The sequence below is a fragment of the Pristiophorus japonicus genome, chromosome 1 (genome assembly GCF_044704955.1).
Source record: "Pristiophorus japonicus isolate sPriJap1 chromosome 1, sPriJap1.hap1, whole genome shotgun sequence".
In the NCBI taxonomy this organism is placed as follows: Eukaryota; Metazoa; Chordata; class Chondrichthyes; family Pristiophoridae; genus Pristiophorus; species Pristiophorus japonicus.
The window spans coordinates 153,464,672-153,477,912 of NC_091977.1; the positions used below are offsets into that span (position 1 = coordinate 153,464,672).

General features: G+C 42.9%; 1 protein-coding gene across 3 annotated transcripts in view; it reads right to left on the reverse strand.

Annotated features, from left to right (window-relative positions):
* man2a1 (mannosidase, alpha, class 2A, member 1) overlaps nucleotides 1-13,241 on the reverse strand; it is a 340,299-nt gene that overhangs the window by 319,219 nt on the left and 7,839 nt on the right. The window lies entirely within an intron of this gene.

Below are 13,241 nucleotides of genomic sequence, written 5' to 3' on the forward strand. Positions count from 1 at the left end.
CCTGGAATATTCCCAATGATGGGGAAGTCCAGAACCAGGTGACACAGTCTTAGGATAAGGGGTAGGCCATTTAGGACCGAGATGAGGAGAAACTTCTTCACTCAGAGAGTTATTAACCTGTGGAATTCCCTACTGCAGAGAGTTGTTAATGCCAGTATTTGGATATATTCAAGAGGGAGTTAGATATGGCCCTTACGGCTAAAGGGGTCAAGGGATATGGAGAGAAAGCAGGAAAGGGGTACTGAGGGAATGATCAGCCATGATCTTATTGAATGGTGGTGCAGGCTCGAGGGGCCGAATGGCCTACTCCTGCACCTATTTTCTATGTTTCTATGATATAGCAGCAATAAGAGAGACCTGGCTCAAAGAAGGGGAGAATATCTGGCTATGAGGTATTCAGGAAAGACAGAGAAGGAAAACAAGGAGTGGTGGATGGCAGGTGAGGGCTGATGTAGCTGAGACAGAATCTATTTGGTTAAAATTAAGGAACAATATAGAGGTGTTATTATGCTACTGGGTGTATACTATAGGCACCAAATAGTGGGAAGGAGATAGAGGAGTTAATTTGCAGGCAAATTACAGAAAGATCAAAGAAATACAGAATAGTAATAATGGGGGACTTCAATTATCCTATTATAGACTGGGATAGTAACTATATAAAGGACAGAGAGCGGGGGAGATATTCCTGAAATGTATACAAGAGAACTTTCTTGGTCTTTGTGTTTGCAGCTGGATCTAGTTCTGGTGAATCAAGTGGAGCATGTTTCAGTGGGACAGCATTTGGGGAACAGTGATTGTAATATAATCTTTAGAATAGTTAATGGAAAAGGACCATAGAATCATTGAATCATAGAATGGTTACAGCACAGAAGAAAGCCCTTCAGCCTGTTGAGCGCATGCCAGCTCTCTGCAAGAGCACTTCAGCTAGCCCCACTCTCCCGCCCTTTCCCCGTAGCCCTGCTATTTTTTTTCCCCGACAGGTACTTATCCAATTCCCGTTTGAAAGCTATGATTGAATCTGCCTCCACTGTCCGCTCAGGCAGTGCATTCCAAATCCTAACCACTCGCTGCGTAAAAAAGTTCTTCTTGTTGTCACCTCTGGTTCTTCACCCAATAACCTTAAATCTGTGTCCTCTGGTTCTTGACTCTTCCGCCAATGGGAACAGCTTCTCTATCTACTCTGTCCAGACCCCTCGTGATTTTGAACACTCCCCATCAAAGATTTCTGGGCCTTCTCTGCTCTGAAGAGAACAACCGCAGCTTCTCCAGTCTATCGACATAACTGATGTCCCTCATCCCTGGTACCATTTGGAGTTGACATCCTTCCTAAAGTGTGGTGCCCAGAATTGGATACAATACTCCAGTTGAGGCCAAACCAATGTTTTCTATATGTAGGAAACACTTCTACATGCAAATAATGGTCAGAGGGTTGTGAATCTTTGGAATTCTCGACTCCAAAGGCTATAGACGCTCAGTCGTTGAGATCGATTAACTTTTGGATACTGAGGGAATCAAGGGATATGGGGATTGGGCGGGAAAGTGAAGTTGAGGTCGAAGATCGGCCATGGTCTTATTGAAAGTGGGAGCAGGCTCGAGGGGCCGTATGGCCTATTCCTGATCCAAATTCTCATGTTCTTATAATACGTTCAGTGTTCATAATGCTTCAGACTACATTTTCGTTGTAAGTTGTGAATCATTCTCAAAAGTCTATGTCTAGAGCTCATGAGGGATCCCACAGTCACCACTGTTAACTGAGAGTACTCAATAAAATAGTCAGATGAAGTTCCCAGCATGTATTTGTGCCATCACTCTGACAATCCTTTATGATTAACAGCAAAGTGTGCACCAGAACCTGTTGTTTTTAAGCTGTCTCCACCCCTGTTTATGGAAAAAAGCTGACGATTAAAGCCAAAAGGAGTAAATTTTTTTCTTGCATGAAACAATATAGAGCCAGAACTTTTCCTGCACTAACTTTGACAGGAATTTGGTATGACTACATTCAAGCATTTTATATTTAACAAATACAGCATATTATATTTGTTACAAGTCAAACTTTGTACACTGAAATTTTAGCATTGCTTATTATTGTAATGCATACTTAAATCATTCAAGCAGCAAGGTTCTAAATAAAAGTCGTGAATTAAAATGTTTAATTTAGTTATCTCTTCGTAACATTTAGTTCTGTCCCAGAGATACATAAGAAAGATGCAAATTAATTTATTAGTTTCAAATTTCTTAAACCTGATTATTAATAAAATTAAAAATACCAGACAGTGTCATCTTTAGGATTTACTCAAGATAGTTTTCTCAAGTTCAGTACTAAAGATTATTGCTGAAAACAAGTCCTTGGCTCCCTACAAACCAGAGTGTGACTTTATAAACATTATATGCACAATATCTGGTTATGTGATGTGGTCCAGGGTTAATCAGAAACTGGTTACTGTTAACAGCTTACCGAATTGACTCAAGCTCCTTCACATTCTCCCCATTTCATAAAGTAAAAGTATATGCACTCTATCAAATAATGTGAATTCAGCTAGAAAATGTGAATAACTTTTATAAATAGTGAAGACTAAACAGTAGCATAGCATGACATATTTCACTTGAATATTGAAAGTTTAACTTCAACCAGTTCAGGTGTACAAAACGAACAAAAAGAAACAATACCTTAATAACTATCTTAGCATACTAAATCTGGACTAGCGTCTGTAATACAGATAAAATGGGGTTTTAACGACCCAGCACAGATCTTCTACATGCAACAGGCTGCAGTACAGTGGTACAGGTTGAACCTCCCTGATTTGGAACCACCTCTCACCTGGAACCATTCCCGGCCACCGGGTGGCGCATGTGCAAAACTCCGACGTGAACAAATTGAAGTCCTTCCTCGCTGCCAACTCCTGCAATCACTGGCCTGACCCCGCGATCCACCGCCCCACCCTCATGATCTCTCTGCCGCACTCCCAGCCCCAAGCCAGCCAGCGCCGATATCCCCTTGCTCAGTACCTGTACCATCCAATTTAACATGACCACCCCTCGTCCGGGAAAATCCCTTATCAGGACAGGCCCCAAGGGCTCCGAATAAGGGAGGTTCAACCTGTACAAGAGCTAGGGGAAAGCTTACCTATTCTTCAGATTCAGTAACTCTCAGTTACAGAGCAGGCTGTCAAATAATCTGCTAAGCAACAGTGGTCTCGATCTCAGAAACCTTTCTCCAACCAACTATGTTGAACAGCTGCTAATCAGCAGATTCAATACACTGATAACTATCAAATAATGACTGCTGGTGAGATCAACACTACTGATGATCATGATAATGATGATGACTGACTTTGCAACTGAAAAGTATTAGCATATCAATGGCAACTACTGTCATGGTAGCCACACGTGGCCACATTTTCTGTCTATCTGGTTTTCCTCACAATGCAATTTCAAGCCACACATAGAAAATGTGGATTCTACCTCACCAGAGACAATGGCCCCAAGTTTCCACATGATTTGCTCCTGATTTTTAGGAGCAACTGGTGTAGAACGGAGTATCTTAGAAATCGGAATTCTCCACATTTAGTTTTCTGCAGTTCTAGTCAGGTTGAACAGTTTCACTTTGGAACAGAATTATTTTTTCAAAAGGGGCGTGTCCGGCCACTGACGCCTGATTTGAAAGTTTCCAGAGTGAAAACGTACTCCAAACTAACTTAGAATGGAGCAAGTGAAGATTTTTGTACGCTTGAAAAAACTTTGTCTACACTTTAAAAAAATCAGGCGCAGGTTACAAATTAGGCGTAGGGAACGGGGGGGGGGGGGGGGGGAGGGGAGGGGTGGGGGGAAGAGAAGTCATTAAATTCCACTATCAATCCTTAGTTATACTTATACAAATATTATACAAATAAATCCAACCTGAATAAAAATTTATAAGCAAAGAAAAGATTAAATAAACCATGTTCCTACCTGTGTGAAAGTGCTTCAGGCAGGCCTTTCAGGCAGCGGTGTGGCGTCAGTGTCTCAACGGCAGGGGCAGGCAGCAAGCAGCCTTCAAGCTGAGCTGCAGTGCTTGAGGCAAGGGTGTGGCGTCAGTGTCTCTCGACGGCAGGGGCAGGCAGCAAGCAGCCTTCGAGCTGAGCTGCGGTGCTTGAGGCAGGCCTTCATTACCCGCGAAGATGCAGCACCCGGACGGACTTGAGGCCATTCGGTCATGGGATTGCAGCGGCGTCAGTGGCTGGCCGGGAGCAGTAGCAGCCTTCGAGCTGAGCTGCAGTGCTTGAGGCAGGGGTGTGGCGTCAGTGTCTCTCGACGGCAGGGGCAGGCAGCAAGCAGCCTTCGAGCTGAGCTGCGGTGCTTGAGGCAGGCCTTCATTACCCGCGAAGATGCAGCACCCGGACGGACTTGAGGCCATTCGGCCATGGGATTGCAGCGGCGTCAGTGGCTGGTCGGGAGCAGCAGCAGCCTTCGAGCTGTGAGGGGGACTGACTGAGGCCATTTGGACAGGGAGAGGCATCCACATCGACATCTTTATATTTAAATTTGCAGAATGGGTGCACCACATATTATGCAATGGTTTGCTTCCTCATGCAAGAAATTCTTTGTTCTTGGTGGAAGTTGATCCATTGCAAAGTTGAATTGGCACTTTTATTTCTCCAAACACACGGTCCTTAATTTGCAGGCACCGGTTCTGCAAGTTTAGCAGTGAAAAGCTGAACTCACTGTATTCAGCAGGTGATTTATTCAGCAGTGCTGCTAAAAGCACTCCCTCACACACAGAAATATCAAGAAAATTAAAATACAAGCCTTTGCAGGGGTCCAAGAAACAAATCTTCACTTTTTCTGCAGCACTTTTAAAAATGGCCGAGTGCCAATGTTTACTTCAGAGTGCGCGTGCGCGAACGCTCCAACGCGCACGCGCAGGGTTGCCGGCACCAAGAAGCCTCATTTAAATTATGCCCGCCCCCTCCTACTTACAAAATCGGCGCGAGTGGTAGGCTCCGCCCCCTGTGCGCCGCGCCAAGCAGACATCGAGAATACCGCATTTTTTTTCAGGCGCCGTTTTCGCCGCGTGTGGAAACTTGGGGCCAATAAACCTACAGTCGTACAAATTTAAAGTGACCAGTCACATTTTGTACAGATATTACCAATATTTAAACTTTTTAATGGATTAAATTGCGATAGACCTATTCATCACATCAAAAACTTACATTCTAAACACATATGAGTACCTGCCTACTTGATATTGTAAGAAAGGACTGTTTTTGAAAGGAATATTAATGAATATTAATTTTAGGCAAAACATTCATTTTTAATGTATTAATTTTAACCTCTAATCATGAAGGAAGCATAGAAGGAACTGCAAGGCAAAATATTAATGTTTAAAGCACAGATTTAAAAAGATAATAACATGGTCTGTATGCTTTAGTTTATGTAATACATGCCAAATAAATGACATTTTGATATTGCAGTTGGCAGTGATGGGCTGTCTTTAATGAAACAAGCTGTGGCTGAATATAAATATTTGTTTAAACCAGGGATTCTCAACCGGGATCTGCAGACCCCTAGATTTCAGTGGATCCATCAGTTGATTTGTCTCATCAATATGAGTGTCAGCTGTGGCTCAGTGGATGGCACAGTCGCCTTCGTCAGAAGGTTGTGGGTTCAAGTTCCACTCCAGGTACTTGAGCGCAAAACATCTAGGCTGATACTCCAGTGCAGTGCCCCGCTGCACCTTTGGAGGTGCCGTCTTTCGGATGAGACACTGAATATATTCAAGGTGGAGATAGACAGATTTTTGAAGGATAAGGGACTCGAGGGTTATGGGGAGAGGGCAGGGAAGTGGAGTTGAGGCCAAGATCAGATCAGATCAGAATCTATGGGTTAGAATTTCCTAACTACCCACCAGTGCCCGATTGCTGCCCAAAAGACCACTAAGATTCCCAAGATTATTGCTGGCAAAAACTTCCCCCCAAAAAAAAATCCGCCCAGCGAAAAAAATGGGCAGTGCACCCGATTCTCGGCGAAAAATTGGAACTTAGGGTCGATTGGGCGGTTCCTAAAGAAAATGGGCAATAAATAAAAAATTCACTAAAAATTGAGAAAAACACAAAAAAATTTCAAAAAAAACAGAACATAAAAACATTCTCAAGACCTTTTTAACCTAAATCACAACAGAATTTTAAAATGAGTAAAAAAACAATGTCTCACCTTTTTCTTGCAGAGATACTCACCTGCTGTCCAACTCCGCTGATTCTCATGGGTGTTTATTTTTCATACTTATCTACGGGTCACCGCTGAACCAAATATTGCGCCATAGCGATCTATGGACGCCGTCCGCTCCCCAGCTGTACCTCAAAACCGCCGCTGTAACTCAGCTGGGCAATTTCACGCCGAACAGGGCATCACCCACAATTGCCAATACCGCCCAGAAACCGAACGGTAAGCCAATGCAATTCCTAGCCCGTAGAATCATAGAAGTTTACAGCAAGGAAGGAGGCTATTTCGGATCGTGTCCGTGCCGACCAACAAGAGGCTATCCAGCCTAATCCCACTTTCCAGCTCTAGGTCCGTAACCCTGCAGGTTACGGCACTTCAACTGCACATCCAAGTACTTTTTAAATGTGGTGAGGGTTTCTGCCTCTACCACCCTTTCAGGCAGCGAGTTCCAGACCCCCACAAACCTCTGCATAAAGAAATTTTTCCTCAAATCCCCTCTAAACCTACCAATTACATTAAATTTATGCCCTCTGGTTGTTGACTCCTCTGCTAAGGGAAATAGGCCCTTTCTATCCACTATATCTAGGCCCCTCATAACTTTGTACACCTCAATTAAGTCTTCCCTCAGCCTCCTCTGTTGCAAAGAAAACAACCCCAGCCTATCCAATCATTCCTCATAGCTAAAATTCTCCAGTCCAGGCAACATTCTCATAAATCTCTTCTGTGCCCTCTCTAATGCAATAACGTCCTTCCTGTAATGCGGTGACCAGAACTGCACACAGTACTCCAGTTGTGGCCTAACCAGTGTTTTATACAGTTCAAGCATAACCCCCCTGCTCTTGTATTCTATGCCTCAGCTAATAAAGACAAGCATTCCGTATGCCTTCTTAACCACCTTATCTACCAGGCCTGCTACTTTCAGGGATCTGTGGACATGCACTCCAAGATCCCTTTGTTCTTCTAAACTTCCCAGTGTCCTACCATTTAATGTGTATTCCCTTTCCTTGTTAGCCCTCCTCAAATGCATTACCTCACCCTTCTCTGGATTAAATTCCATTTGCCACTGTTCTGCCCACCCGACCAGCCATGATATTATTGAATGGCAGAGCAGGCTCAAGGGGGCAGATGACTTACACCTGCTCCTACTTCTTATGTTTTTGAGACGTTAAACCAAGGTCCCGTCTGTTCTCTCAAGTGGACATAAAAGATCCCATGGCACTATTTCAAAGAAGAGCAGGGGAGTTATCCTCAGTGTCCTGGCCACTATTTATCCCTCAATCAACATATCAAAAAACATAGATTATCTAGTCATCATCACATTGCTGTTTCTGGGAGCTTGCTTGTGCGCAAATTGGCTGCCGCGTTTCCTACATTACAACAGTGACTACACTCCAAAAGTACTTCATTGGCTGTAAAGCGCTTTGAGATGTCCAGTGGTCGTGAATGCGCTATATAAATCCAAGTCTTTCTAATATACAGGGAAACTACTGATGTTTATGGTGTAAACATCAATAGACTCTCTTGCAAATTGAGACGCATGCAATAGTCTCAGTTATACAAGGACTGTGCATGTGCAGTCAATTCAAGCTCTTAATTGTTGGGACACCATTTGAATGCTTAGACATGTCCCTTTGCATGTCACTGACTTTTACAACAATACTTATCTCAGTATTTTTTTGATCCAGCCCTAATGGGTTCCACATTCATAAACCACTCGCTGCTGTTAACTATTAAATAAAATAGTGGAAGTTATAACTTCTCTTCCGGGGGATTAAAACTTAAGTTCGGGATGGGAAAATCTAAGAGTTAGTCCGACACTGTGTGGGTGAGGTAGTGTGAGCCTTCCTTTCAACCTGTTTCTTTGCAGTCATCCAGATTTGCCCTGTGTCGGTTGGAAGTCACTTGCATGTTTCAAAAGGGCACTGTCATTGGCGAGACTGCGCAATGCCATGTAGACTTGCAGAGGGGGTGGGGGGAGGAAAGAGACTTTCCAGTCTCTGGGCTGGCGGTAAAGCCACAAAAATCAGGATCCGGTGTGACTCTTTCCTCCAATGTCTTCCGTCTGAGTTAATAGAATAGCTGAAGTTGTTAGCACAATTTTCTATCACAGACTCGGAGCTTGGCCAAGTGCTTTTTTTAACGGGCGGATAGGCTGAGTCTGGGCGCTCGTGTCCTTTGAGATACCGCCGGCTATTTGTGAAAGGGTTGGGGAGGACGAAAGAGGGGGGGCTGCCTTTGTTACTAAAGGATTTAGGGCGATGAGGTTGGGTGGGTAAAGTCGCTCAGGGCCCTGTTTATTTCTCCATTTCTCTCATGTGCCATCAGCCTCCACCAGTATTGGTGCTGCTAATTTAAGTTGCTAGCTTTCAATGTTCGGGTTTGGTTCCCAATAAGAGAGAGGTTCTATTTCTGAAATGGAGGGTGTAGACCTGGGATTTTAGTCCAGTGCATTAAAAAATCCTGTCGTCAGCACTGTACTTGTTGCTCCTGGTTCATTTCCTGTTAAGCAAATGGTTGATGGGGTGGGGCAGATCTTGGACAACAAATGGGCACAATGTAAATTTAGGATAAAAATAGAAAATGCTGGAAATACTCAGCTGGTCAGGTAGCATCTGTGGAGAGAGAAACCGATTTAACATTTTAGGTCGATGACTTTTTGTCAGACCTGAAACATTTGTTTCTCTCCCCACAGATGTTTCTTGACTTGCTGAGTATTTCCAGCATTTTCTGTTTTTATTTCAGATTTCCAGCATTCGCAGTATTTTACTTATGTAAATTTAGGACTTGATGAATTCTTCTTTAAGCAAGGCGTAATAGAGCGATTAATAAATAACTAATTTTTATACACAAAAAACTTGTGTTGTGTTATAGGCGGTCCGTCGAATTATTATAACACGGGGGGGGGGGGGGGTCTCGGAAGCAAAAAGGTTGAGAACCCCTGGTTTAAACCACACCCACATGATTTGTGTGTATGTGCATGCATCTGTAAAGGGGGAGGAGGCCTACACAAGCATAATCTTTGTATCAACATGAGTAACAGTATTGGGGGGCTGGGGAGGGGGGGTGTTAGTATATATTCAGATTAAATTTGCAGAATAATTTTAGGTGACAAAGTTTCTTGAGGACAACAAGCTTTCTACCATTATTTTTTTAAATATTGGTAGATGGCGATATGGGGCCAGGTGTCTATGTTGATCAACCAAGTTTGGTTTATCACATCTTTCCAGTTATTATAAGTGGACTCTGTTCAATTCTGTGCAGAAAAGATTCCCTCTCAAAAATGACATTTAAAAAAAACTCCAGTTACATAATTTTCTTTCCGTGTCATAGAACTGTTGACAATTCTTTTGGCTGGTATCAAGACAGAATTATTTTAGTAGGTTCTACTTATGAGGCTAAATTGATTTCAGGCAGTTTTACTTTCCATAGAACCAGCAAGATCACTTTGTCTTGTGAAACATGGAAATGCCAATTATAACTGTTAAAATTACCATAGAGTTAATGGAGGCCATCATTCCAGCAGTGAGCTATTCTACAAGGGAAGTACCAACTGAGAACTTTGCATTGACCTTGCTACACACTGGCTCCTGTTAACTATTGAAAGGGCTGATTCAAAGTAGATAGCCTCCACCATATTCTGTCTGGCTTTCCTTCAATTAACCACTGTTGAATTATGATTCTTGGTGAGATCAATTCCAATATTCATTTTATGGTGTTACCCAGCCTACTTCACTTTATCATTTTGGTCTCCAATTGGACCAACTAACTGATTTTCTCTCATTTGCAGCACATCATTATATACTTCCTTTGACACAAGGCTGTGGCACTGGGTCAATCAACTTTGGCACATAGCCCAAGCGAAGATGATTAAGTATTCTCTTTCATTCCTCTCTGCTTCAAAACGGCTTGTTCTTTGTAAATTGAAAAATAAAGAACCCTAAAACATTCTTTGACTTTTAAAAACATATACATTAATTTCAGCCTTCAGGAATCCCACCATGCAGGTCTTCTTTCTGCTCGCTTGCTCTTGGACATCAAAGACAGCAAACCATCCAGGGCAGCTCCCTTAAAAGGAATTATATTTTTGACTTCAGATTAGCCTACAAGCTGATCGGGAACTACTCACTCCAGGAAAAATGCTACCAGCTGCATACATTACAGAACCTGTAAATTGTATAAGGAAATTGAAGATCGGTTGTTCATTAAAGAACACCGGACGGAGATGGGTTCTGTCAATTCACCAGTCTAATCTCTAATTCTTCAATCCACCAGCCTGCCTTTCAATCCCAATAATATAAATGAAAGTAATGTTATTGCTATTCAAGCAAACATTGAAGATGGTTACTCAAAAAACTAAAACCATTTTGTTTAAAAAAAAAGTTTTACCTAGACTTAATTAATGTCATACGAGCAGCAGGTACTGGTTAACCCCAATGTCACCCGACAGAAATTAAAATCATAAGTGTCCCCTCAATCTGAGGAGGGTACCACTAAATAAAATAGTCTAACCTGAGGTCCAATCAAACTAAAGCTAAATCAGGATCTTCTTCTTGTGGTCAATTATGCAATTAATGTCTTGCAGTGCCAACTGATCGTAAAAGGGTTTAACTAATGGGAGTCTTCATCTGGAGCCATTAAGCCGGCCAATTTATCAGTTCCATCAAAATTTGCACTGATTTGACCTATCTAAATATATTGACTACTTTGACAAATCTTAATATTGTATCCAACATTTCAACATCAGTGATGTAAATAAACCACTGGGTTATTTGCGATGTATTCAGTGGAAAGAGTAGCACAAAATAGTGCCTCACACTTGCAATTACAACATACTCAGACAAAACCAATTTTTTTCCTTAATCATATTGTCTACTCTTGTACTCAAGTTTAATGCTACATAGCTATATCTATGATCTGCACCTAGATTCTGGGCAATAAAATTTGTGCCAGATCTTACGAAGTGTGAACATTACCTGGGGTGATACTCCTGCCAATGTTCCCGCTATGCAGGTGAAACATTTAAGCTCATTCACACTCCCAGTGCTATTATCAGAAACTCATCGAGGAATCTCAACCACACATCTCTTTCTGTAAATCAGAAATTTGTAACCCTTCCATTTAGAGCCACTATACTTAATCTTTGTTTCTTATGTCTTTCCACCCTAATTCTGCATGTCAAACACCATTTTTAACCACTTTTCAGAATTTTAAGGTCTATTCACAGGCTATTAAAAGCATTAGCTACCACTTTGCCCAAGTAATTATGCATATACAGGTATCCATATCCATTGATGTTGATCTCTCTTCCCATCTATTTCAGTCTGTACTATTCTCATCATCATAGGCAGTCCCTCGGAATAGAGGAGGACTTGCTTCCATTCTTAACATGAGTTCTTAAGTGGCTGAACAGTCCAAAACGAGAACCACAGACTCTGTCGCAGGTGGGGCAGATAGTCGTCGAGGGGAAGGGTGGGTGGGACTGGTTTGCCGTACGCTCTTTCTGCTGCCTGCGCTGGTTTTCTGCATGCTCTCGGCGATGAGACTTGAGGTGCTCAGCGCCCTCCCGGATGCACTTCCTCCACTTAGGGCGGTCTTTGGCCAGGGACTCCCAGGTGTTAGTGGGGATGTTGCACTTTATCAGAGAGGCTTTGAGGGTGTCCTTGTAACGTTTCCTCTGCCCACCTTTGGCTCGGTTCCCAAGTACAGCGCTTGCTTTGAGAGTCTTGTGTCAGGGGATTCGATTGGAAGAGGAATAGATAGGCGTTTCTGTGGTTGCAACCGAGACTCCAGGATGATATGTTGCCTCCCTGGTGCAAGGGTCAAGGATGTCTCAGAGCGGGTGCAGGACATTCTGAAAAGGAAAGGTGAACAGCCAGTTGTCGTGGTGCATATAGGCACCAACGATATAGGTAAAAAACGGGATGAAGTCCTGCGAGGCGAATTTAGGGAGCTAAGAGCTAAATTAAAAAGTAGCACCTCAAAAGTAGTAATCTCAGGATTGCTACCAGTGCCACATGCTAGTCAGAGTAGGAATCGCAGGATAACTCAGATGAATACGTGGATTGAGGAGTGGTGCAGAAGGGAGAGATTCAAATTCGTGGGACATTGGAACCGGTTCTGGGGGAGGTGGGACCAGTACAAACCAGACAGACTGCACCTGGGCAGGACCGGAACCAATGTCCTAGGGGGAGTGTTTGTTAGTGCTGTTAGGGAGGAGTTAAACTAATATGGTAGGGGGAGGGGAACCTATGCAGGGAGACAGAGGGAAATAAAATGAAGGCAGAAGCAAAAGATAGAAAGGAGAATAGTAAAAGTGGAGAGCAGAGAAACCCAAGGCAAAAAACAAAAAGGGCCGCATTACAGCAAAATTCTAAAGGGGCAAAGAAGACAAGCCTGAAGACTCTGTGCCTCAATGCGAGGAGTATTCGGAATAAGGTGGACGAATTAACTGCGCAGATAGCTGTTAACGGATATGATGTAATTGGCATCACGGAGACACGGCTCCAGAGTGACCAAGGCTGGGAACTCAACATCCAGAGGTATTTAACATTTAGGAAGGATAGACAGAAAGGAAAAGTAGGTGGGGTGGCATTACTGGTTAAAGAGGAAATTAATGCAATAGTAATGAGGGACATTAGCTTGGATGATGAGGAATTGGTATGTGGAATACCAAAGGGCAGAACATATAGTGGGAGTTGTGTACAGACCATCAAACATGAGTAATGAGGTTGGGGACAGCACTAAACAAGCAATAAGGGATGTGTGCAATAAAGGTACAGCAGTTATCATGGACGACTTTAATCTACATATTGATTGGGCTAACCAAACTGGTAGCAATGCAGTGGAGGAGGATTTCGTGGAGTGTATTAGGGATGGATTTCTAGACCAATATGTCGAGGAACCAACTAGAGAGCTGGCCATCCAAGACTGGGTGAGAAGTAATGAGAAGGGACTAATTAGCAACCTTGTTGTGCGAGGCCCCTTGGGGAAGAGTGACCATAATATGGTAGAATTCTTTATTAAGATGGAGAGTGACTCAGTTA